Here is a 24,835-nt window from a genome sequence, read left to right on the forward strand (position 1 = left end):
GAGCCCGAATGTCGTTCTTTGTTGAATCTGAATTCTACACAGCCTTCCTCACTATGATTGAGGTATTACTTGATGTGTGTGGGCACTACTCTATCACTCATAGAATTTTGAAACAGAGAAGGTAGATAGAGAGAGAAGGTGGCGGCTTGAGAGAGTTTTTGTGTGAGAGAAAATTCTGTCAAAAGTCTTACAAAAACTGAAGCCTTTACCTTCTATTTATAGAAGACCACCTAGGGCTATGGTTGAATTACATGGCATTAAAAACTTGAAAAATCAGTGTGAAAAGGGAAGCAAAGTGGCCGGCCTAGGCATTGTGGAAACAAGGCTTGCCACTTTTCCAACTTTGCTTTTCCTACATTGCTAGTTTCCTATTTTGTCAAAAACTGCCAATTCCTTTATTCAACCACATAAATGTCAAATCTAATTATTTAATAATTAAAATTAATTATCAAATAATATTTTGTCATTTATTTATTAATAATAAAACTAATTAAAGTTTCCCAATTAATAAATATGCCCTTCAAAATCTCTATTTACTGTTTTACCCTTAATAAGTGATAAATTCTCAAATAGACACAGTCTAACTTGAGAATTATAATTGATTAATTAAAATCAACTAAATGAGTCTTACAAGTAATATTGTCTCAACTAGTGGGGGGACCATGGGTCTATATATCCAAGCTTCCAATAAGCAGATTAAGAATTTACTACTTAAGTTCACTGACTTATTAATTCTTCGTTGAATCCATGCATAGAACTTAGAATTGCACTTTCAATATATAGAATGCTCTATATGTTCCACCATATACACACATCATTAGTTATCCATTGTTATAATCCTAATTTGATCAATGATCCTCTATATGGATGATTTACATTGTAAAGGGACTTAATTACCGTAACACCCTACAATGTATTTTATCCTTAAAACACTTAACCCTGTATAAATGATATTTCAGCTAAGTGAAATGAGTACTCCACCATTTATCTTCGTTTGGTTAAGCTCGAAGGAAATCATCGTTTGCTTACTATTCGCCAGATAGAAGCTATAGATTCCATATTTATGTTAGCGTTCCCACTCAATTGCACTACTGTGTTCTGAAAATGTACGTATCACCCTGACCCAAAAGTAGGCTTAACTAACAAATCAAAGAACACGAATAATACTCTTGAGATTGAACCTAACCATATCAAGATTTAGATCATTTGATCTAGGATCAATTTAGTGATATTGAATTGAATAGATATTACGGTAAATTTTATATATCTATTTCAAAGTTCAATATTGGTCCATTCCAATGCATACTCCATGCATCCAACCTGAGCTTTACTTTAACCAATGTTCTGGAAAGAATATAGCATTTCTCCAAATGCAAGTAAACTTTGTTGTAGATTGTCATATCAGTAAAACCCAGTGTTCTGATAAATCTAGGAATCCTTTATTCACATAGTCATGTTTATTTTCCACTGTGTTGACAACACAATAAACATGATCAAGTATGTGAAAAGGGTTTGAATGAATTTATAAATCAAATAGACAAACAATTGATAAAGTGAACCAAAACATACACAAATGAATGAAAAATACTTCTGTTACTTTATTGATATTGAATAATCTAGATTACATTGAAATAGAGTTTTATTTAGGGCATAAAACCCAACCAACTCCCACTTGCACTAATATAAAACTAATTAGTACATTTCAATTAACCCTAAATTCTGACGGTGCTTTTTGAATGCAGTCACTGCCAAGACTTTGGTGAATGGATCAACTAAGTTGTCCTGTGTGTCTACTTTCTCCACCAGTACATCCCCTCTTGCCACATATTCTCTGATAATATGATATTTTCTTTCTATATTCTTACTTCTCTTGTGGCTCTGAGGTTCCTTACTGGTTGTTATAGCTCCATTGTTATCACAAAGCAGGACTAGAGGCTTTTCCATTCCAGGTACTACACCAAGACTGGTGAAGAACTTTCTAAGCCAGACAACCTCTTTAGCTGCTTCGGCCGCAGCTATGTATTCTGCCTCCATGGTAGAATCTGAAATCGCAGTTTGTTTCGCACTTCTCCAAACCACTGCTCCACCCCCAAGAGTAAACACCATCCCAGATGTAGATTTCCTGTCTTCAAGACATGCCTGGAAATCTGAGTCTATGTAGCCTATGGGATTTAAAGCACCACCCTTGTAGACTAATACATAATTCCTTGTACTTTTTAAGTATTTTAGAATATACTTAACAACATTCCAATGTTCCTGTCCTGGATTTGACTGATACCTACTCACGGTTCCAACTGCATAGCAGATGTCAGGTCTAGTGCATAACATTGCATACATTAGACTTCCAACTGCAGAAGCATAAGCAACTTTTGCCATGTCTTCTATCTCTTGAGGATCAGTAGGACACTGTTCCTTAGATAGACGGATACCATATCTAGAAGGCATATTCGCCCCATTTGTATTAGTCATGGAGAATCTCTCTAGAACTTTGTCAACGTAAGGTGTTTGAGAGAGAGCAAGGGATCTGTTTTTCCGGTTTTTGGTAATCTGAATACCGAGAACATAGGCTGCCTCACCCAAGTCTTTCATGTCGAATTGAGTATCAAGCAATTCCTTGATGTGAGTCATTTTCTTGACATTGTTGCCAATGATCAAAATGTCATCAACATAAAGGACTAGGAATACTACTACTTGGTTTTCCTTGAGTTGGTGAACACAAGGTTCATCTTCATTCTGATGAAAGCCGTAGGTTTTAATGATCTCATCAAACCTTTTATTCCATGAGCGAGAAGCTTGCTTAAGTCCATATATAGACCTATTTAATTTGCAAACTTTATTTTCCTGCCCAGGAAGAACATAACCTTCTGGTTGCTCCATATAGATGGTTTCTTCAAGAAGCCCATTAAGGAAGGCTGTCTTGACATCCATTTGCCAGATTTCATAATCGAAAGCGGCTGCGATGGAGAGAAGAATTCAGATGGATTTGAGCATGGGAACCGGACTAAAAGTTTCCTCATAGTCCACACCTTCTCTTTGGGTATAACCCTTGGCGACCAGTCTAGCTTTGAAAGTTTCGACTTCGCCTCCAACGCCTCTTTTCTTCTTGTAGACCTATTTGCATCCAATTCGACGATAATCATCGGGTGGATCTACATATTCCCAGACTTTGTTCTTTTTCATGGAATCCATTTCTGAATCCATGCCGGCTAACCATCGCTTCCGTTGCGGACTTGCCATTGCCTGTTTATAGGTTAATGGGTCGTCATCAATACCGTCACCAACGACCATATTGATTTCACCATCCAAGCCATAACGAGATGGTTTTGTAGAAACCCTCCCACTACGACGAGGAGCGGTGACCTTCTGAACAGGAGCTTTGGTAGTAGTTTTCTCAGTTGCTACAACTGAGGGAGTGGGATGTTCCTCTTCTTGTGTAGAAGAGGATGGAACATTTGAAGGAACAGTATCTGTAAGCATTTCCTCTAATACAACTTCACTTTTCGGTTAGTTATCTTCAAGGAAAGTAGCATTTGTAGAAACAAATACTTTGTTATCCTTGTGACTATAAAATAGTCCACCCCTAGTCTCTTTAGAATTTCCGACAAACATGCAAACTTCAGTTCGCGATTCCAGTTTACCTTCTTTCTTTCTTAAGACGTGAGCAGGGCACCCCCAAATCCTATAATGGCGTAAACTAGGTGTACGACCATTCCATAGTTCGACGGGTGTCTTAGGGACTGCTTTCGATGGTACAACATTTAAAATGTCGTTTTCCATTTGAATAGCATATCCCTAGAAGGACGTAGACAAAGTTGAATAACTCAGCATGGACCTAACCATTTCCAAGAGAGTGCGATTTCTTCTTTCTGCAACTCCATTTTGCTGTGGAGTGCTAGGGGCAGTATATTGGGATTCAATTCCAAGTTCAGTAAAATGATCTTTGAACTGCATATCCATATATTCTCCACCCCTATCAGTTCGCAAGATCTTTAATGTTTTACCTAATTGGTTTTGAGCCAAAGCATGAAATTCCTGAAACTTTTCAAACGCTTCAGATTTCTTTTGCATTAGGTAAAGAAAACTATATCTAGAGAAGTCGTTAATGAAAGTGACGAAATACTCATAACCACCTCGGCCTTTTACATTCAAAGGTCCGCAAACATCTGAATGCACTAACCCTAGGGGTTGTTTGGCACGCTCTCCCTTTGCAGAGAAAGAATGTTTGGTCATTTTTCCTACTAGGCAAGACTCGCATACTGACAATTATCCTAAGACGACATTTTTCAATGGACCGTCTTTGGTTAGCCTATTGAGTCTATCAAAACCTATATGACCTAAACGTAAATGCCATAGATAAGTTTGATCATCATTATCAATCTCTTTTATCTTAAGGCTTCTAGGTTTAACTACATTGAAAAGTTCAGTGTTTAGTGAGATTTGAGTATCAGGTCTTAAAAACATAAAGCCCTTGTTCCATGTTTGCAACATATATATGAAATCCATTACGAGAAATTGAACAATTTGAACTCGAAAATTCAATATATAAAATTGTGTTTGTAAACATAAAACACTAATCAAGTTTCTACTAAAGTTTGGAATATATAAAACATTCTGTAAAAGTAAAAACTTCTTTGTATGAAACTTGATTCGGGCTGTTCCTCTAGCTTTAACTGATACCAACTCGCTATTTCCAACTTTTAGCTTTAACTCATCTGGGTGAAGATTCTCCCAAGTTTCAAGTAGCTGTAATGAAGAACATGTTGGAAATTATTTTACCAGGATCTTAGATCTACTCACAAGTATGTTGATTAACACCCTAAATATGAACTTTCTAAAACGATGAAATAGACACATATAAAGTTTAGTAAACCTTACATTGGGTGCAGCGGAATTAAATGACTCCTTCTGTAACACCCTAACTACCATAGGCGTATTACGTGAGTTTTAAACATACTGTGCAGCTCGTTGCTAATCAATGAGGTTTATGGAAAAACGTGATTAATTAAAATTTTGCTTTTTAATTAAACTTATAAACAATATTACAAAAGACTCGGGATCCCGATTATAAAAATCATTTACAAAAAGATTTAACTGATTAATTGTTACAAAAATAAAAGTCGTCTAACGACCAGTTACAAAAATCAGCCTCGCTGTCCCGATGATCGTACGCTCCAGGCCTAACCGCCCCGACATGTACAATCTCATAAGCTCGCTCACGGTCCATCAGCTATAGCCTTGCTTTTACCTACACATGAACATAAACTGTGAGTCGACAGACTCAGTAAGAAAAGCATAATAATACTCATACATGATACTAACTGCCGTGTCCAACACGATACTGAGTCCCGCTACTGCCATGTCCAACATGGTACTGAGCCACTACTGCCATGTCCAACATGGTACTGAGTTCTGAACGTTCATAGGGACGGTACTATTGACACGTAACAACCTGATCGGTCGAACCGGTCATACTCCGCTGGCTGGTCATACTCCGGCTGTACCGACGTGTTACTATATCCTCCTGATCGGTCGAACCGGTCATACTCCGGCTGCTGGTCATACTCCAGCCTGCACCGACGGGATACGTCAATAGCACGGAACCACCAACCAAGTGTCAGCCTGATCGGTCAAACCGGTCATACTCCGGCTGCTGGTCATACTCCAGCCTGTACCGACGTGACAGGGTTGGATGGTTCGAAGCCAACATACAACTACTGTAATCTAATAGGCTTCCTACATGCTCGCTAAACATGTAATCTACATATGCATACTGTTATACTAATCTTACCTGGATTCCGAATTCAGGTGTGCCGCCAACCCGACCGGAACCGAAGCCGAGCGGCGGACATCGGCTCCTAAACCATAAAAATCACAACGCTATAAGTGACACTCTAAATCACTTCCCGGGGACTAAAACTTGAAACTAAAAGTTTCCCTATCGATAAAAAGCATGGCAATACCCCTAAAAACCTAAAAACGAGGAAAACTAGGGTTCTGAAAAATCCCCCAACCGGTAGACCGGTTGCCCAACCGGAATTCCGGTTCTGGGAAATTCAGGACCCCCATCCGGAATTCCGGATGCACAACCGGAATTCCGGTTCCTCGCAGGAAGCAACCATAAAATTTCATAACTCGACCAATTTAACCCCAATTGGTCCCAAACTTTCCAGACCTGCTCTATATGTCCCAAATAACAAATCCAAGGCATCAAACCTACCCAGAAACCACAAATACAAAATTTGCCATTGGAGCTCAAGCTTTGAGTTCCAAACTCAAGCTTGAGCAAAACCACCTAAACATGCATTCCACTAGCTTAAATCACCTTAAACTAGCATAATATTACCTCTGAAAACATTTAGAAACAACAGCAACATCACAGAACAGAATGAACCAATTCTTTCAAAAATTTATAACTTTTGCATGGAAAACTCAAAGCCTTAAACAATCAATCGAACATGCTTTCATCATCACATAAACAACCCTAATCTAACATGCTTAAACTCAAAATAACAACTAGATTTCAGCAGCAACAACAACAACTATTCAAACATGCATTTCATCCATTTTTATTCAAGAAAATAAAGAGAAAGAGTTAGAATCACCTACCACAATCAAGAGCTCACAAATTAAGGTTGAATCAAGCTTTGAAAATTGAAGAAAAACCCAGCTTTGCACCCCAAATACCCAGCCGAAAGTGGAGAGGAAAAGAGAGAGAGAGTTTTGAGTGAAATTGGAATTTTCTTTCTCTTTTTTTTTTTTTTTTCTAACTTAGTGATTTTTTTGCTAAAAAGGGAAATTGAATAACTATAAGCAATAAACATTTCAGCCAAGTATAAAATTAAAATAACATTTAATTTCCATTTAATAAATCACATAAGACAAAATACTAATGGGGCAAAAAGACCATTTTGCCCCTCCACCATAAAATCACATAAATCATACTAAAGGGGTATTTTTGGGACATTCTAAATTCCCGGCCATTCCCGACATTCCCAATGTCTAAAACCCGTCCCCAAATTACTAACATACTAAGTTGTGATTTCTACTGAGCCAAACGCCGAGTTCCAAAATACCGGACACCGGAAATGCGAAATATAAAGACTACTGATGACATAATCATGCATATCTGAATTCCATAAATAACAGCGATAAATTATTTAAATAGCTATAAATAATTTCATGATTAACATAAACAACTGCTAATTTCCAAATTAACTAAGCGGGCTTTACAACTATTCCCCCCCTTAAAAGGATTTCGTCCCCGAAATCTAACCTGAATAACTCTGGAAATTGAGCTCTCATATCTGACTCTAGCTCCCAGGTGGCTTCTTCCACCTTGCTGTTTCTCCAGAGAACCTTGACCAATGCTATGGTCTTATTCCGAAGGACTTTATCCTTTCTATCCAGGATCTGCACTGGCTGTTCCTCATATGACATGTCTGGCTGAAGCTGAAGACTCTCATAACTGAGTATATGAGAGGGGTCTGAAACGTATTTTCTCAACATTGAGACATGGAATACGTTGTGCACTGCTGATAAGGCTGGAGGCAATGCTAACCGATATGCCACTTGACCTATCTTCTCGAGAATCTCGAAAGGTCCTGTAAACCTGGGGCATAACTTGCCTCTTTTCCCGAAACGTTTAATCCCCTTCATCGGAGATACCCGTAAAAACACATGTTCCCCTACTTGGAACTCAACATCCCTGCGTTTCGGATCTGCGTAACTCTTCTGTCTGCTCTGTGAGGCAAGCATTCTAGCTTTTATCTTCTCTATTGCCTCATTGGTCTGCTGAACTGACTCTGGACCTAGGTATTCCCTTTCCCCTGTCTCATCCCAGTGGATAGGGGATCTACACATCCTACCGTACAACAGTTCATAGGGAGCCATCCCTATTGAACTCTGATAACTGATGTTGTACGCAAATTCTATCAACGATAGATATTTATTCCATGAGCCTTTAAAGTCCATAACACAGGCTCTCAACATATTCTCCAATATCTGAATTGTCCTTTCGGACTGACCATCTGTCTGAGGATGGAATGCTGTACTAAATTTCAGCTTTGTACCCATTGCCCGTTGCAAACTTTGCCAAAATTTGGAGGTGAACTTCGGATCCCTGTCCGAAACTATAGACTTCGGTACCCCGCGAAGTCTCACTATCTCTCTGACATATAACTCTGCCAACTGATCCACTGAAAATGTTGTTCTAACCGGCAGAAAATGAGCAGATTTCGTAAATCGGTCCACCACTACCCAGACGGAATCATACATACCCGTGGTCCTAGGTAACCCGACCACAAAATCCATCGTAATATCCTCCCATTTCCATTCTGGTAGGGTTAGAGGCTGCAACAACCCTGCTGGTCTCTGATGTTCAGCCTTGATCTGCTGACAAGTGAGGCATCTCGATACGAATTCTACCAAATTCTTCTTCATACCGTTCCACCAGAAGTACGGTTTCAAATCTTGGTACATCTTGGTGGTGCCGGGATGCAGAGAATACGGGGTAGAATGAGCCTCCTCAAAGATCTCATTTCTAAGTTCCACACTGTTCGGAACACAAACCCTGGCTTTATACAAAAGCATCCCCCTATCTGACACTGAAAAGTCCTTGGCTTGACCAGCCAACACCTCATCTCGGATTTTCACTAACTCCGGATCTGTCATCTGAGCGACTTTTATTCTTTCTAATAGATCAGATTGCAGCGTCAAGTTGTGAAGCTGACCTACCACAAACTCAATGCTGGATCTAACCATATCCTCTGCTAGCTGAGATGAGATCTGAACCATGCTAGCTACTTGCCCGGGACCCTTTCTGCTCAGGGCATCGGCCACTACATTGGCTTTTCCGGGATGATAGAGGATCTCACAATCATAATCCTTCACTAATTCCAACCAACGCCTTTGTCTCATGTTCAAATCTTTCTGAGTAAAGAATTACTTGAGACTTTTATGGTCGGTATAGATCTCGCACTTTTCCCCATAAAGGTAATGCCGCCAAATCTTCAGTGCAAAAACCACTGTGGCCAATTCTAAATCATGAGTCGGGTATCGCTGTTCATAATCCTTTAACTGACGGGAGGCATAAGCGATAACCCGATCGGCTTGCATCAATACGCACCCCAAACCCTGTTTGGATGCGTCGCAGTAGACTACGAACTTCTCCTTGTCCGAAGGCAAAGCTAGTACTGGTGCAGTAATCAATCTCTGCTTCAGCTCCTGAAAACTAGCTTCGCATTTATCTGACCAGATAAATCGCTGATTCTTCTTTGTAAGCTCGGTTAGGGGCATTGAAATTTTGGAGAACCCCTCCACGAACCTACGGTAGTACCCAGCTAATCCCAAGAAGCTTCTGATCTCTGCCACTGTCTTCGGTCTCGGCCAATCCCTGACGGATTCAATCTTCCCGGGATCCACCTTGATCCCATCTTTACTCACAATGTGCCCTAGGAAGGACACCTGAGACAACCAGAACTCACATTTCTTGAACTTGGCGTAGAGCTTATGTTCTCGAAGTCGTTGCAGTACCATCTGAAGATGTAACTCATGCTCCTCTTCTGATTGAGAGTACACGAGGATGTCGTCGATAAACACAATCACACAGATATCGAGGAAATCCTTGAATACTCTATTCATCAGGTCCATGAATGCTGCAGGAGCATTGGTTAGTCCGAATGACATAACCAGAAACTCGTAGTGTCCATACCTAGTGCGGAAAGCCGTCTTTGGAATGTCCTCCTCTCGAATTCTCAACTGATGATAACCCGAGCGGAGATCAATCTTAGAAAAGACCGTCTTCCCCTGAAGCTGATCGAACAAGTGATCGATCCTAGGTAATGGATATTTATTCTTCACCGCCAGCTTGTTCAACTCTCTGTAGTCGATGCACATCCTCATAGATCCATCCTTCTTCTTCACGAACAAAACCGGGGCTCCCCAAGGTGACACACTGGGCCGAATGAACCCTATGTCAAGTAACCCTTGGAGCTGAATCTTTAGTTCCTTAAGTTCAGCTGGAGCCATCCTATACGGGGCTTTGGAAACCGGATCCACCCCTGGTGCCAAGTCAATCACGAAATCGATCTCCCGCTGAGGTGGTAACCCTGGAAGTTCTTCGGGAAAGACGTCAAAAAAAATTCCCGAACCACTCTGATGTCCTCTGGCCGAATGGTATCTGGCCGAGTGGTGTCCACCACCACGGCCAGAAACCCTAAGCACCCGCCGTGCAATAATTCTCTCGCTGACATAGCCGAGATCATCGGGATCCGAGATCCCTGAACTGAACCCACAAATACAAACGGTTCTCCACTTTCCGGTTGGAAGACCACCATCTTTCTTTTACACTCAATGCTCGCCGAATATTTAGATAGGAAATCCATTCCTAAAATAATATCGAATTCGACTAAACTCATCTCTACCATCTATCCTGATCGGCATAGGCCTAATCCACCTATTGGAGATAACCAATTCTCCGCCAGGTAATAGGGTTCCAAACCCTGATTCATATCTATCATATAGTCTTTCCAATTTTCTAAAAACTCTGTCTGCCACATCAGACATCCTTGACCTAAACACTCATCCATAGGATGCCTCTTACTAATGAGACACTCCAGTAGGAATAACGGGTCTCAACACTAGCCTGACGACTGTCTTGATTCTGGTTCCCTCGGAACCTCTTGTTCTGCCTCGAGCCACCGGATGCAGTGGATGATTTCCTCCTCCAGTCCATGGCCGAACCACTACCTCCCCTGCTGAAACCTGACGCAGAAGGGGTAGGAGCCCCGCCACATTCCGAAGTCCTAACTGATTCCACATACATCTAGTTGCGCCCTCAGCTCACCATGCTTTCTTCGCCATCTCAACTTAGATGGTCTTATCGTCGGTAGTGATCATAAGGTCATACTTGATCTTCACCTTAAGTCCATCGAGATATTTTCTTTCTTACTGAAATCGGTTGTCGCAAATCCCGAGGCTAACCTCGCCAACCTGCTGAACTGAGTAATATATTCCGTCATGCTCACATTCTCTCGCTGGGTCAGGTGGGCGAACTCTTTCCTCTTGGCGCTTCTGACCGCCTCGTTAAAACATTTAACGCTGAAGAGTTCCTAAAACCTTTCCCAGGTCATAGTGATAACGTCATGGATCTAAGACACCATGTCCCACCAGACCAGAGCGTCTTCTTAAAACTGAAAAGTGGCACTCACCACTCTGTCGTTCCCGGTGACATCCATAAAGTTCAAGATCTTGGTGATCACCGTCAGCCACTGCTCGGCTTTCATCACGTCCGGACCTCCCAGGAAAACCGGAGGTGCCTGCTTCCGGAACCGCTCGTACCAAGGTTCCAATCTAATGGCCGCCACCACTATCTCGGCCTGGGCAGCAGGGGCAGGTGCCACTGGAACTACGGGCACTGGGACTGCAAGAGCACCCTGCTGTCTCAACCTCTGAATCTCGAGATCTTGCTCTTCTATCCGGGCTTGCATTTCCGCAAACCGTAACTTCCCAATTCTGGGCTTCCTGATTGACTTGGGCAGCCTGCGGCGAGTTAACATCACTCCAACCGCGAACCCTGCCCCTGGGACCTCTACCTCGGCCCATAACACTTGAGGGGAACTGAGCTCCTCGACCTTGATCTGACCCGACTGAGATGCCCTGACTCCTAACAGTTCGTCTGGCGTCCATCTAGTCTGAACCGCCTCGAAATCCCGAGTTGGCACTTCAGGTCACGATCATCGAGAGCTTTACTAATGCCGCTTAATTTGGAAATTAAAAACGAAACATGCGCCTATTCTACTATCAGGCTACTAACATGCTTCCTAACAGGCTTTTCTTTTTCATAACTGAATAAAATAAACTACTAAAGCAATAAAGGCTTACTGAACCGTGAACCGAGCCAACTGCTGATGATGATTGTACATGTCGTGACGATCTTTGGAAGACAACCTGGCGGCTCTGATACCAAATTGTAACACCCTAACTACCATAGGCGTATTACGTGAGTTTTAAACATACTGTGCAGCTCGTTGCTAATCAACGAGGTTTATGGAAAAACGTGATTAATTAAAATTTTGCTTTTTAATTAAACTTATAAACAATATTACAAAAGACTCGGGATCCCGATTATAAAAATCATTTACAAAAAGATTTAACTGATTAACTGTTACAAAAATAAAAGTCGTCTAACGACCAGTTACAAAAATCAGCCTCGCTGTCCCGATGATCGTACGCTCCAGGCCTAACCGCCCCGACATGTACAATCTCATAAGCTCGCTCACGGTCCATCAGCTATAGCCTTGCTTTTACCTACACATGAACATAAACTGTGAGTCGACAGACTCAGTAAGAAAAGCATAATAATACTCATACATGATACTAACTGCCGTGTCCAACACGATACTGAGTCCCGCTACTGCCATGTCCAACATGGTACTGAGCCACTACTGCCATGTCCAACATGGTACTGAGTTCTGAACGTTCATAGGGACGGTACTATTGACACGTAACAACCTGATCGGTCGAACCGGTCATACTCCGGCTGCTGGTCATACTCCAGCCTGTACCGACGTGTTACTATATCCTCCTGATCGGTCGAACCGGTCATACTCCGGCTGCTGGTCATACTCCAGCCTGTACCGACGGGATACGTCAATAGCACGGAACCACCAACCAAGTGTCAGCCTGATCGGTCAAACCGGTCATACTCCGGCTGCTGGTCATACTCCAGCCTGTACCGACGTGACAGGGTTGGATGGTTCGAAGCCAACATACAACTACTGTAATCTAATAGGCTTCCTACATGCTCGCTAAACATGTAATCTACATATGCATACTGTTATACTAATCTTACCTGGATTCCGAATTCAGGTGTGCCGGTCAACCTGACTGGAACTGAAGCTGAGCGGCGGATTACTGGCTCCTAAACCATAAAAATCACAACGCTATAAGTGACACTCTAAATCACTTCCCGGGGACTAAAACTTGAAACTAAAAGTTTCCCTATCGATAAAAAGCATGGCAATACCCCTAAAAACCTAAAAACGAGGAAAACTAGGGTTCTGAAAAATCCCCCAACCGGTAGACCGGTTGCCCAACCGGAATTCCGGTTCTGGGAAATTCAGGACCCCCATCCGGAATTCCGGATGCACAACCGGAATTCCGGTTCCTCGCAGGCAGCAACCATAAAATTTCATAACTCGACCAATTTAACCCCAATTGGTCCCAAACTTTCCAGACCTGCTCTATATGTCCCAAATAACAAATCCAAGGCATCAAACCTACCCAGAAACCACAAATACAAAATTTGCCATTGGAGCTCAAGCTTTGAGTTCCAAACTCAAGCTTGAGCAAAACCACCTAAACATGCATTCCACTAGCTTAAATCACCTTAAACTAGCATAATATTACCTCTGAAAACATTTAGAAACAACAGCAACATCACAGAACAGAATGAACCAATTCTTTCAAAAATTTATAACTTTTGCATGGAAAACTCAAAGCCTTAAACAATCAATCCAACATGCTTTCATCATCACATAAACAACCCTAATCTAACATGCTTAAACTCAAAATAACAACTAGATTTCAGCAGCAACAACAACAACTATTCAAACATGCATTTCATCCATTTTTATTCAAGAAAATAAAGAGAAAGAGTTAGAATCACCTACCACAATCAAGAGCTCACAAATTAAGGTTGAATCAAGCTTTGAAAATTGAAGAAAAACCCAGCTTTGCACCCCAAATACCCAGCCGAAAGTGGAGAGGAAAAGAGAGAGAGAGTTTTGAGTGAAATTGGAATTTTCTTTCTCTTTTTTTTTTTTTTTTCTAACTTAGTGATTTTTTTGCTAAAAAGGGAAATTGAATAACTATAAGCAATAAACATTTCAGCCAAGTATAAAATTAAAATAACATTTAATTTCCATTTAATAAATCACATAAGACAAAATACTAATGGGGCAAAAAGACCATTTTGCCCCTCCACCATAAAATCACATAAATCATACTAAAGGGGTATTTTTGGGACATTCTAAATTCCCGGCCATTCCCGACATTCCCAATGTCTAAAACCCGTCCCCAAATTACTAACATACTAAGTTGTGATTTCTACTAAGCCAAACGCCGAGTTCCAAAATACCGGACACCGGAAATGCGAAATATAAAGACTACTGATGACATAATCATGCATATCTGAATTCCATAAATAACAGCGATAAATTATTTAAATAGCTATAAATAATTTCATGATTAACATAAACAACTGCTAATTTCCAAATTAACTAAGCGGGCTTTACACCTTCCGTTCAGATATCTAGCCCTTGATTCCTTTCTGTAGCAGAGCATTATCAATATCTGAACCTGGATCTCTTTCTCTGAATCTTTGATGCTGAAACTCCTTTTTGCTGAAAGTCTTTCTTCACGATCTTCCTCACTATGGTTGAGGTATCACTTGCTGTGTGTGGGCACTATTCTCACACTAAGAATTTCGACATTTAAGAGGGAAGAAAGAGAGAGGGAGTGGTCGGCCAGATAGGGAGAGAGAAGGCTTAGGTTTTTCTTTGAATCAGAAGTGTGAAATTTAAGTGTAAATATCCTGAAGCCTTCACTATCTATTTATAGCATTCCACTAGGGTTAGGTTTGAATTATTTGGCATTAAAATAATGAACATATCAGTTTAAATTCCCTACAAAAGTGGCCAGCCCTACACATGTGGATTTGGGCCTCACTTTTACAATTTTGCAGTTTTATCTTTTCTGCATCTGATTTTCTCAAAAACGCCAATTTTCTAATTCAACCATTTAAATGCCAATTCTAACTATTTAATAACTATAAATAATTATTAAATAATATTGCCATTTATCATATTTATTAATTGAACCATACAAAGTATCATAATTAACAAATATGCTCCTAAAACTCTTTCTTTACAATTTCGCCCTTAGTGAAAAATTCACAAATAGACATAGTCTAAATTGAGAATTATAATTGATTAATCAAAACCAATTATATGAGTCTTACAAGCAATATTATCTCAACTAGTGCGGGGACCATGGGTCTATATAACCGAGCTTCCAATAAGTAGATCAAGAATTTATTACTAAAATTCACTAACTTATTAATTCTTCGTTGAATCCACGCATAGAACTTAGAATTGCACTCTCAGTATATAGAATGCTCTATATGTTCCACCATATAGACACATCATTAGTTATCCATTGTTATAATCCTAATTTGATCAATGATCCTCTATATGAATGATCTACACTGTAAAGGGATTAGATTACCGTTACACCCTACAATGTATTTTATCCTTAAAACACCTGATCCCGTATAAATGATATTTCAGCTTATGTGAAATATGTACTCCACCATTTATGTTCGTTTGGTCAAGCTTGAAGGAGATCATCCTTTGCTTACTATTCGCCAGATAGAAGCTATAGATTCCATGTTTATGCTAGCACTCCCACTCAATTGCACTACCGTGTTCCCAAAATTTACGTATCACCCTAACCTAAAAGTAGGCTTAACTAACAAATCAAAGAACACGAATAGCCTTTCAAGATGGAGCATAATCATAACAGGATTAAGATCATTTGATCTAGGATCAACTAGGCGATATTGACTTGAATAGATATTACGGTAAGTTTAATAAATCTAAGTCAAAGTTCAATATCGGTCCCTTCCGATGCATACTCCATGCATCCAACCTGAGCTTTACTTTAACCAATGCTCTAGAAAGAACATAGCATTTCTCCAAATGCAAGTTAACTCTTGTTGTAGATTATCATATCAGTAAAACCCTATGTCTGATAAATCTAGGAAACTTTATTCACATAGTCATGTTTACTTTCCAATGTGTTGACAGCACAATAAACAGGATCAAGTATGTGAAAAGGGTTTCAGATGAATTTATACATTATGTACATATAATCATGAAATAAGTCATGTGAACCATGCAACATTAAATGTTATTTCTGATCTATATTAATAAGTAAATCTGATTATATTGAAATGAGTTTTATTAAGGGCATAAAACCCAACAAAACATACATGGTTAGTAGATCCAGAATCAACAATCCAGGTGGATTTGTCATTCTCTAAAACACATGATTCAAAGACAAAAGCATCACCTTCGTTTGAATTGTCTAGAAGCCTGGGACATTGTTCTTCTTTATGTCCCTTTCCATTACAATTCGCACATAGAACATGATGTCTGATAATTGTATTTGAAGAAGCAGCTTTGTTAGAGCCCTCATGCTTAATCTTCTTCCTCTGATTAAAGTTTGCAATACCAGGAGGTCCCATTGCAATCAAATTCTGCTCATGGGCCCTCAACTCAGTCTCGAGTTTGTCCATGTCGGAGGAGTGAGGATTGTTCAATAAGTAATATAGAACAAAACTATCATACTCCTGAGGAAGACCATTAAGGATGAGTCGAACCCATTGTTCCTTTGATAAATCAATTCCAAGTAGATTTGCCTTTTGTAACTTCAGATTCATCAACAATAGGTGCGAGTTAATGGAACTACTAGGATGCATTTTCACACTATTGAGTTCTTTTGCAAAGATACTAACTAGGAGGGGATCGGGGTGAGGGTTATTCATATTTGCACTACAACATATCAATAAACAGAAGTAAGGTTTTGGTTCTATAAATTCATACACAAATTTAGAAAATAACAAATAATCACATATGTTATAAAAATACTAAATCTAACATAGTTTATTTTCCAGGGTTTCCAACGAACTAATACAGTGTCCCGTTTAGGCGAGAGTCAAAGCATCATCCATTGAATAGAGTTGTCAATTCATCTAAAATGACAATCATTCTAGCAACCTTTTATTCGATCAAGATTGGAATTCAATGTTGTCCCGTTTAGGCAAGAGTCAAGGCAATTCTATCTTATGAGCTTCCACCATTGTTTCATACTCTTGTAAGTCTTATACAGTCGCCACCATTAGGGTGGTCATAAAACAATATAAAAAACTTATAAGAATACTTATCTTTCGAGATTAAACGGTGCTAACTTGCTAATGAACGTTCCTCCATTACGGAGGATTACTCACTAAAACAATAGCTATGTAAAACCAACAATGGAGATCGAATTTCTCTTGATTAAAGCTCATTATTTAAAATATGTATTTTGTTTAATCATTTATATTCCATATCTTAATATTGAAACATTACAAATTAAAGTTAAAAAAACACTTTAATTAAATTTCAAAAATGGAATAAATTTGAAAAATATCTTATTTAAGTTGTTTAGAAAAATCTAAAATACCCAACTTAAATATTCTTCAATCAATGACTTAATTAAATATTAACAATTAAGTAGTAACTACTTAATTTATAAGATATTCCATTTTAAGTTTCCATATTTATAAAATATCAACTTAAAAAATATCCAAAGAATCTTAATAACCAATTCCTAAAATTCCTCAACTTAATTTATAATAGGAAATTCAAAAGATATTCAAATCTAAGTTGATTTGTTAGATATAACTAAATCTCAACTTAAATATGAATATTTAATGAAATTATAAAATTAAGCTTCAAAAAGAATTTAATGGTTATAATTCTATATTTAATTAAACACAGGAAAAATACATATAGTTTTTCTAGAATATCATTCTTCAAACTATGTTTTTCTTAAACTAATTTCAAGGAAGAATGAAATTAATTATGTCGCTAATCAATTTTATTAGGTCAAACTAATATAATTAACCTACCACAGTTATCCAAATCAGGCAAATGGGCCTTCACAATTGGGGTTGTTCATGTGAGGGGGGCTGGGTCCAGTATGTCGTACCCACTTCTATGGCTCCCAACTCTCACACAAGGCCCAAAAGAGAGGAATTTAACCTTAAAATGAACAACTGTTATTAATTGAATAGGCTCACTACTAAATGAGCCTAAATAAAATCTATCAAGTTATGACATTTTATTTAGCAACAACAACCTATATGTATCTATAACAAAAATTAAACATATAGGCTCACACAAGCACACAGATTTGGATGGATCCTATCATGCTACTAGGTCATACACAGATGGAAGAAGAATGTAGAAATTACCTGTTACAAATTATTTACTTGATCTATCATCAATTGAACCACGGGTTAAAATCAGATCATTGGATCTGTCAACAAGTTAACCATGGCAATTTAGATCAAGCAATAATAGGTTTTAGAAAACTTACAAAAAATCTAAAACACATACTCCTACAACAAGTTAGATTTGGATAGTTGGATGTAGGATTTATTTAATTTTTAAATATATATTTCGAAAATAAAAAAAAATCAGTTTTTAAAAAAAAATATTTAAAAATTAAACCTACAATTTTGAAAAAATTAGGTTTTAAGTATCCTAAATATCATTTCAATGAATTTACTAAATTAGTCATAAATGTGTCATGAAAGAGTTATAAATACGTTAAACTTGTTAAAATTATGTGTTTTATAATTGCCAATTTATTAATTATAAAATAATAATATTGGTACTGACACAGTTATTCTGTAGCTACAGATTACAACTCTTTAACTGTAGAATAAACCAGAAAACAAACAGTTCAGAAAAATAAAAATGCACAAGAATTTTGTACGTGGTATCAACAATCCTTACAGATTGTTACTTATCTACGGGACCAAACCCCGAGATAAGATTCATTATATATATCTCAAAAATACAAAGTATTGACTTATGCATAAATAAACTCTCTCTTATTGTATGCCACAAGCTTGATGTATTTCACCTTCTAACTAAATCTTGCTGAAACTTCAAGTGGTCGAACTCCCTTCGATCTCCTTGAAGAGTGCTTGCTTCCTCCCAAGGCAAGACTTGAAAAGCTATCTCCCGAAAGCTTGTAGAACCTTCTTCCAAAGGTAGCACTATTGTTCTGTTGGGTTTTATGCCCTAAATAAAACTCATTTCAATATAATCAGATTTACTTATTAATAAAGATCAGAAATAACATTTTATGTTGCATGGTTCACATGATTTATTTCATGATTATATATATAATCTATGAATTGTATTTAAGTCCAGAACATATCAATTTGTTAATGATTATAGTGTTGTCAACACAATGGAATATAATCTTAATTATATGTTGGAAAGTTTATTCCCTGATTCGTCAGAACACTGGATTTAGACAGACATGATAATCAGCGATAGGTATTCTTACACCTTGGATAAGTGTTATGTCCTTTCCAGGGTATTGGCAAAGTTTACCAGTATCGGATGTATGGAGTATACATCGGAAGGGGCCGATATTGAACTTTGATTAGATATATTAAAATTTACCGTAATATCTATTCAATTCAATATCACCTGTTGATCCTAGATCAAATGATCTTAATCCTGATATGTTTAGGTTCGATCTCAAAAGTATTATACATGTTCTTTGATTTGTTAGTTAAGCCTACTTTTAGGTCAGGGTGATACGTACATTTTGGGAACATGATAGTATAATTGAGTGGGAGCGCTAACATAAATATGGAGTCTATAACTTTTATAAGAATTTAGAAGTGAAACGATGATATCCTTCGAGCTTGGCTAAACAGAGATAAATGGTGGAGATCTCATTTCACTTCGCTAAAATATCATTTATACGGAGCTAAGTGTTTTAAGGATAAAATACATTGAAGGTGTAACGGTAACTTAGTGCCTATTCAATGTAGATCATCTATTAGAGGGTCATTGATCAAATTAGGATTATAACAATGGATAACTAATGACGTATCTATATCGTGGAACATATAGAGCGTTCTATATGACTGAGAGTACAATTCGAAGTTCTAAGTGTGGATTCAATAAGGAATTAATAAGTTAGGGAACTTACTAAGTAAATTCGGTTCGACTTATTGGAAGCTCGGTTTATATAGGCCCATGGTCCCCATACTAGTTGAGACCATACTGCTTGTAAGACTCAGTTAATTGATTTTGATTAATCAATTATAATTCTAAAATTAGACTATGTCTAGTTTATGAATTTTCTCTATGTTATGGCTTGATTGTGAAGAAATAGTGTTTTGGGGTTTATAGGTTAGTTAAGAGACTTTATGGAGTCTAATTAATAAATATTATAAATGACAATTTTATTTGATAGTTATTTTAATTATTAAATAAATAGTTTGGCATTTATAAGGTTGAATTGAAAAATATAGTATTATTGAAAAGAAGAATAAGTGGTTGAAATAAAGTGGGAAAATTGTAACTAGAGATTGGTCCACTTATTGTATACGGTCAAGAGGTATTTTTGCCCAATATTTTATTCTTTTTTAATCCATTTAATTCAACCCTAACCCTATTGAAGAATAGTATAAAAGGAAGGTTATGGTCTCATTATCCAACTAATGCCTCCAAAGCTAAAAACCTAGATGAGACATCTTCCTTCTTCTTTTTTCTTCAATTCGAAACACTAAGCCTTTCTTCACACTAAATAATTTCAGCCATTAGTGATAAATTCAACCCTAACCCTATTGAAGAATAGTATAAAAGGAAGGTTATGGTCTCATTATCCAACTAATGCCTCCAAAGCTGAAAACCTAGATGAGACCTCTTCCTTCTTCTTTTTTCTTCAATTCGAAACACTAAGCCTTTCTTCACACTAAATAATTTCAGCCATTAGTGATAGAGTAGTGCCCACACACATCAAGTGGTATCTCAATCATAGTGTGTAAGACTGTAGGAGATTCCAAACAACAAGAAGGAGAATCAACATCAAAGGAAGGAGAGAAAGAGATCCAGGTTCAGATCTTGGTGATGCTCTGCTACAGAAAGGAATCAAGGGCTAGAGATCTGAACGGAAGGAGTCATTATATTTCGCTGCAACCATTGTAAGGTTTCCTTAAACCCTTATGGGTTTATTTCATTGTTTTAGAATTCATATTGGGATGTTAATGAAACATACATGGTAGTAAATCTAGATCCTAGTAAAATATTTCCAACAACTGGCCTCAGAGCCGTGGTAATGATTTACTTTCATGAAATATGAATTAAAACGATGATATGTATTGATTTGGATGGTTTCATGTGGTTTATGTGCTTATTTGATGATAGTTTAGAAATCATAATATATGTTACTGAAATATCTTTTATTTCGATCTGGAAATTATTTTTTCTGGAAAGTAGACAAAAAAAAAAATAATAAATTTAGGCTTTTACAGAACCTAATTTGAATTTTTTTTATGAATTAGTTATGATTTTTTGAAGTTGAACGAAAATATCAGGGTTTGAAAGCACACTCGCGCGCGCGCATGGGACAAAATCCCTTCAGACAAAGCCTTGTTCGAAACTTCCCCTGTGTCACGCCCATGTTTCTCGGCCATGGAGGCTGCATGCAGCCTCCTGTCTCAGTCAGATGGGCCATTCCGCGCGCGCAGGGGTATGCAATGCATACCCCTGTGCACCAAACTTGTTTTCGTCATAACTTTTGATTCAAAAATCGTTTTTCATAGAAACAAAAGCCAATTTTTTGTATAATTTTGTGTAGAATCTGAATTTTCAATAAAAAAATCTAATTGTAAGAATAAAATTAATTTTTATTAATTTTTTAATTAATTAAAATTAGTTTATAATATTAGTAGACTTTGAATTTTGAAAATTTGATTTCTCACAAAGTAGCTTTATGGTTAATTTTGAAATTTTAGATTATTTTATTTATTTTAATTATAAGATCAGATATTATTTTTTATTAAATTTGAATGATCTTACTATGATATTAAAATATTATCTTTTAAAATAATCTTGTTCAAATTTGAAAGTTTGCTAACCATATCATTTTTTTTTTTTAAATTTGTTATTTTTTGAAATATATTTTATTAAAATTATAAGATTAGGAATATGTTAGGTTTAACATTTTATCTTATTAGACTTTTTTTTATTAAAATTATATTTTGGCAAAAAATAACATGAAATTTGAAAAATTGGTTAGTTTAGTTTGAATAGATATTTTAGGGTTTCAAACCTTAAATTTTTTCAAATATTTTTTTTTTAATATTCTAACCATATAAAATATCTTATTTTTCAATTAGTTTATTTATGTAATATTTAAATTTATTAAATGATAAGACTTAGAATATAATAATGAAATATCTAAATTTAAAATTCAAGATATTTTATTATATTATCTTATTAGAAATTTTAAATAAATTTAAATTTTGAATAAACTTGATATTTGAAAAATTGGTTAGATATTTTTGATTTTTTGTTAGAATTTAGGAAATTTAGGAGTTTGTTGAATTTTGAATTTTTTCAAATATTCTCTAACAACATAAATTTGAATTCTAGTTAAGATATTTATTTTAAAATTTAAATTTTATTTTAAATTTTAAAATTGAGATATTTTAGCTTACTTTCAAGATATTCCAGATCAGTTATTTTTTTGTATTGTTTGTTTATACATTAATATACAAATTTTTTTGACAAACCTATTATTTATTTGATCTAAATTGTTATGATTAACTTGTTGACAGATCCAATGATCTGATTTTAATCATAGTCCAATTGTCAATAGATCTTATAAATAATTTGTAATAGGTAATTTTTGCTATTTCTTTCATATGTGTAAACCTAGTAACATGATAGGGCCCATCCAAATCATTTGACCTGTGTGAGCTTATATGTTTGCTATTGGGCTTAGATGCATATAGGAAGCCCATTTAAGTTTTACTAAGTAAATGGACTAGGTTGCTAAAATAAATTTAGACATAAGTAAATTTATTTAGGCCCAATTAGATTTGGGCTTATTCAATGAATAACAATTGTTTATTTAAAGGTTAAATTTCTCTCTTTTGGGCCTTATGTGAGAGTTGGGGGCCAATAGAAGTGGGTACGACATACTGAACCCAGCTCCCCGTCACATGAACTACCCCAATTGTGAAGGCTCATTTGCATTATTTAAATAATTGTATTAGGTTAATTATATTAGTCTAACCTAATTAAAATTGAATTAGCAACATAATTAACTTTTAAAATATATGAAATTTATTTTTCATTTAATATTTTAAATTTAATTTTAGAAAAACACTTAGCAAATGAAATATATTCTAGATAGTTATTTCTAGAACTAGTTATTTTTTCTAATATTTAATTAGGAAAAATATCATAGATTGTGAAATTAATTGTTTAATAATTAATTTTGGTACAATCTATGTTAAGTATATTTTTCCTAGTATTAAACTAGAATTAATAATTAAGTCTCCTCTATACTTAATTATTTATTTCTTGAATTTAATACATTTAATTAAATTGAAAATTTAAATATTTAAGTTGATTTTCATCATGATACTTAAATATTATTATTTTCATGTTATTTAATGAAAATTTAAAATTATTTAAGTTTGAAATCTTATTTCAGAATAACTTAAATTTGAATAATTTTCAAAATATATATTTTATTTTTATTTTATTAATCTTTTTCCCACAATTTCGAAATTGTATTTCTTAAATGCAGAAATTTCGAATTTTATTTAAAAAATAGATTAAAGTTGAAAATTATTTATTTTAATTTTGGACCAACTTAAATGAATGATTTTTTCATTTAATGATTAATTTAAATAAATGAACTAAAATATATTATAATTAGAAAATGAATTAATTAGTCAATGAAGGTCTAGATAGATATTATCTGTTTTGCTTGAAGTATTTTTCTAGTGTATTTAATTAAATAGAAAATTAATATTTAAGTTGATTTTCATCATGATACTTAAATATTTGAAATTTTTCTTTAATATTTAATTAAATATGAAGATTATATTTTTTGTTGTAAATTAATTTTTATTAATTAATTTTGGGCCAACATAAAATTAGAATAATTTTTTTCATGATTTATTTTTATTTTATTTTAAAGCATTTTTTTTCGAAAAAAGTATTCTAATATACTTCAATTTTCGAAATGCAATATATATTTATAGAAAATTAAATTTGAGTTGTAAATTAATTTAAATTAATTTTGAAACAATTTAAATTGAATAATTTTTCTAAATATTTATTGAAATTTATTACTGAGATGGAAATAATTCACGTTATTTTCATATCCATCTAAGTAAAATTTATAAATATTAAATTAAAATTTATATTTAGAATTTTTCATTCTAAATTGGAAATTTTAATTAAATAAATATATATTTAAAATAAATTGATTAAAATAAATATTAGAAGAAAATATATATTTTTTAAAATAATGAGCTTTATTATTATTAGGACATTCAATCTCCATTGTTGGTCTTACAATAGTTAAATGTTTTCAATATAACCTCGAGACGCTAGACTTCGTCCCCCTTATGGATGGATATTCGTTGAACGCATTTAACACCGTAAAATCTCATTTGATAAGTGTTTTGTAAGTTTTCATCTCTATTAGACTCTCCCCTACGGTGACTACTTAGAGATAAACTTATAAAATATGAAACAATGGTGGAAGCTCATAAAATGAGAATAACCTTGACTCTCGCCTATCGGGACAACGTTGGATTCTTATTTTGATCCAATAAAAGGTTTCTAGAATGGTTTGTATTTTAGATGAGCTGACAACTCTATTCAATGAATGATACTTTGACTCTCGCCTACTGGGACACTGTATCGGTTTGTTGGAAACCTTAGAAATTATTTAAGATGTGCCTGTTTTGTATTTTCACATGTCTTTGTTATTTGCTATATGTTTGATAATTTCTGAATTGTGTATGAATTTGTATTGAACCATGTTATTTTCTGTTATTAAGTTGTAGTTTAATTTCGAATCTTCATTGTTGGTCTAACTTGGCTTGTTGTTTTAATGGGACAAATCCCTAATGGATTGTCATCCATTAGACAAACATAATAGTGTTAGATCT

This window comes from Cannabis sativa, chromosome X (genome assembly GCF_029168945.1).
Source record: "Cannabis sativa cultivar Pink pepper isolate KNU-18-1 chromosome X, ASM2916894v1, whole genome shotgun sequence".
Classification (NCBI taxonomy): domain Eukaryota; kingdom Viridiplantae; phylum Streptophyta; class Magnoliopsida; order Rosales; family Cannabaceae; genus Cannabis; species Cannabis sativa.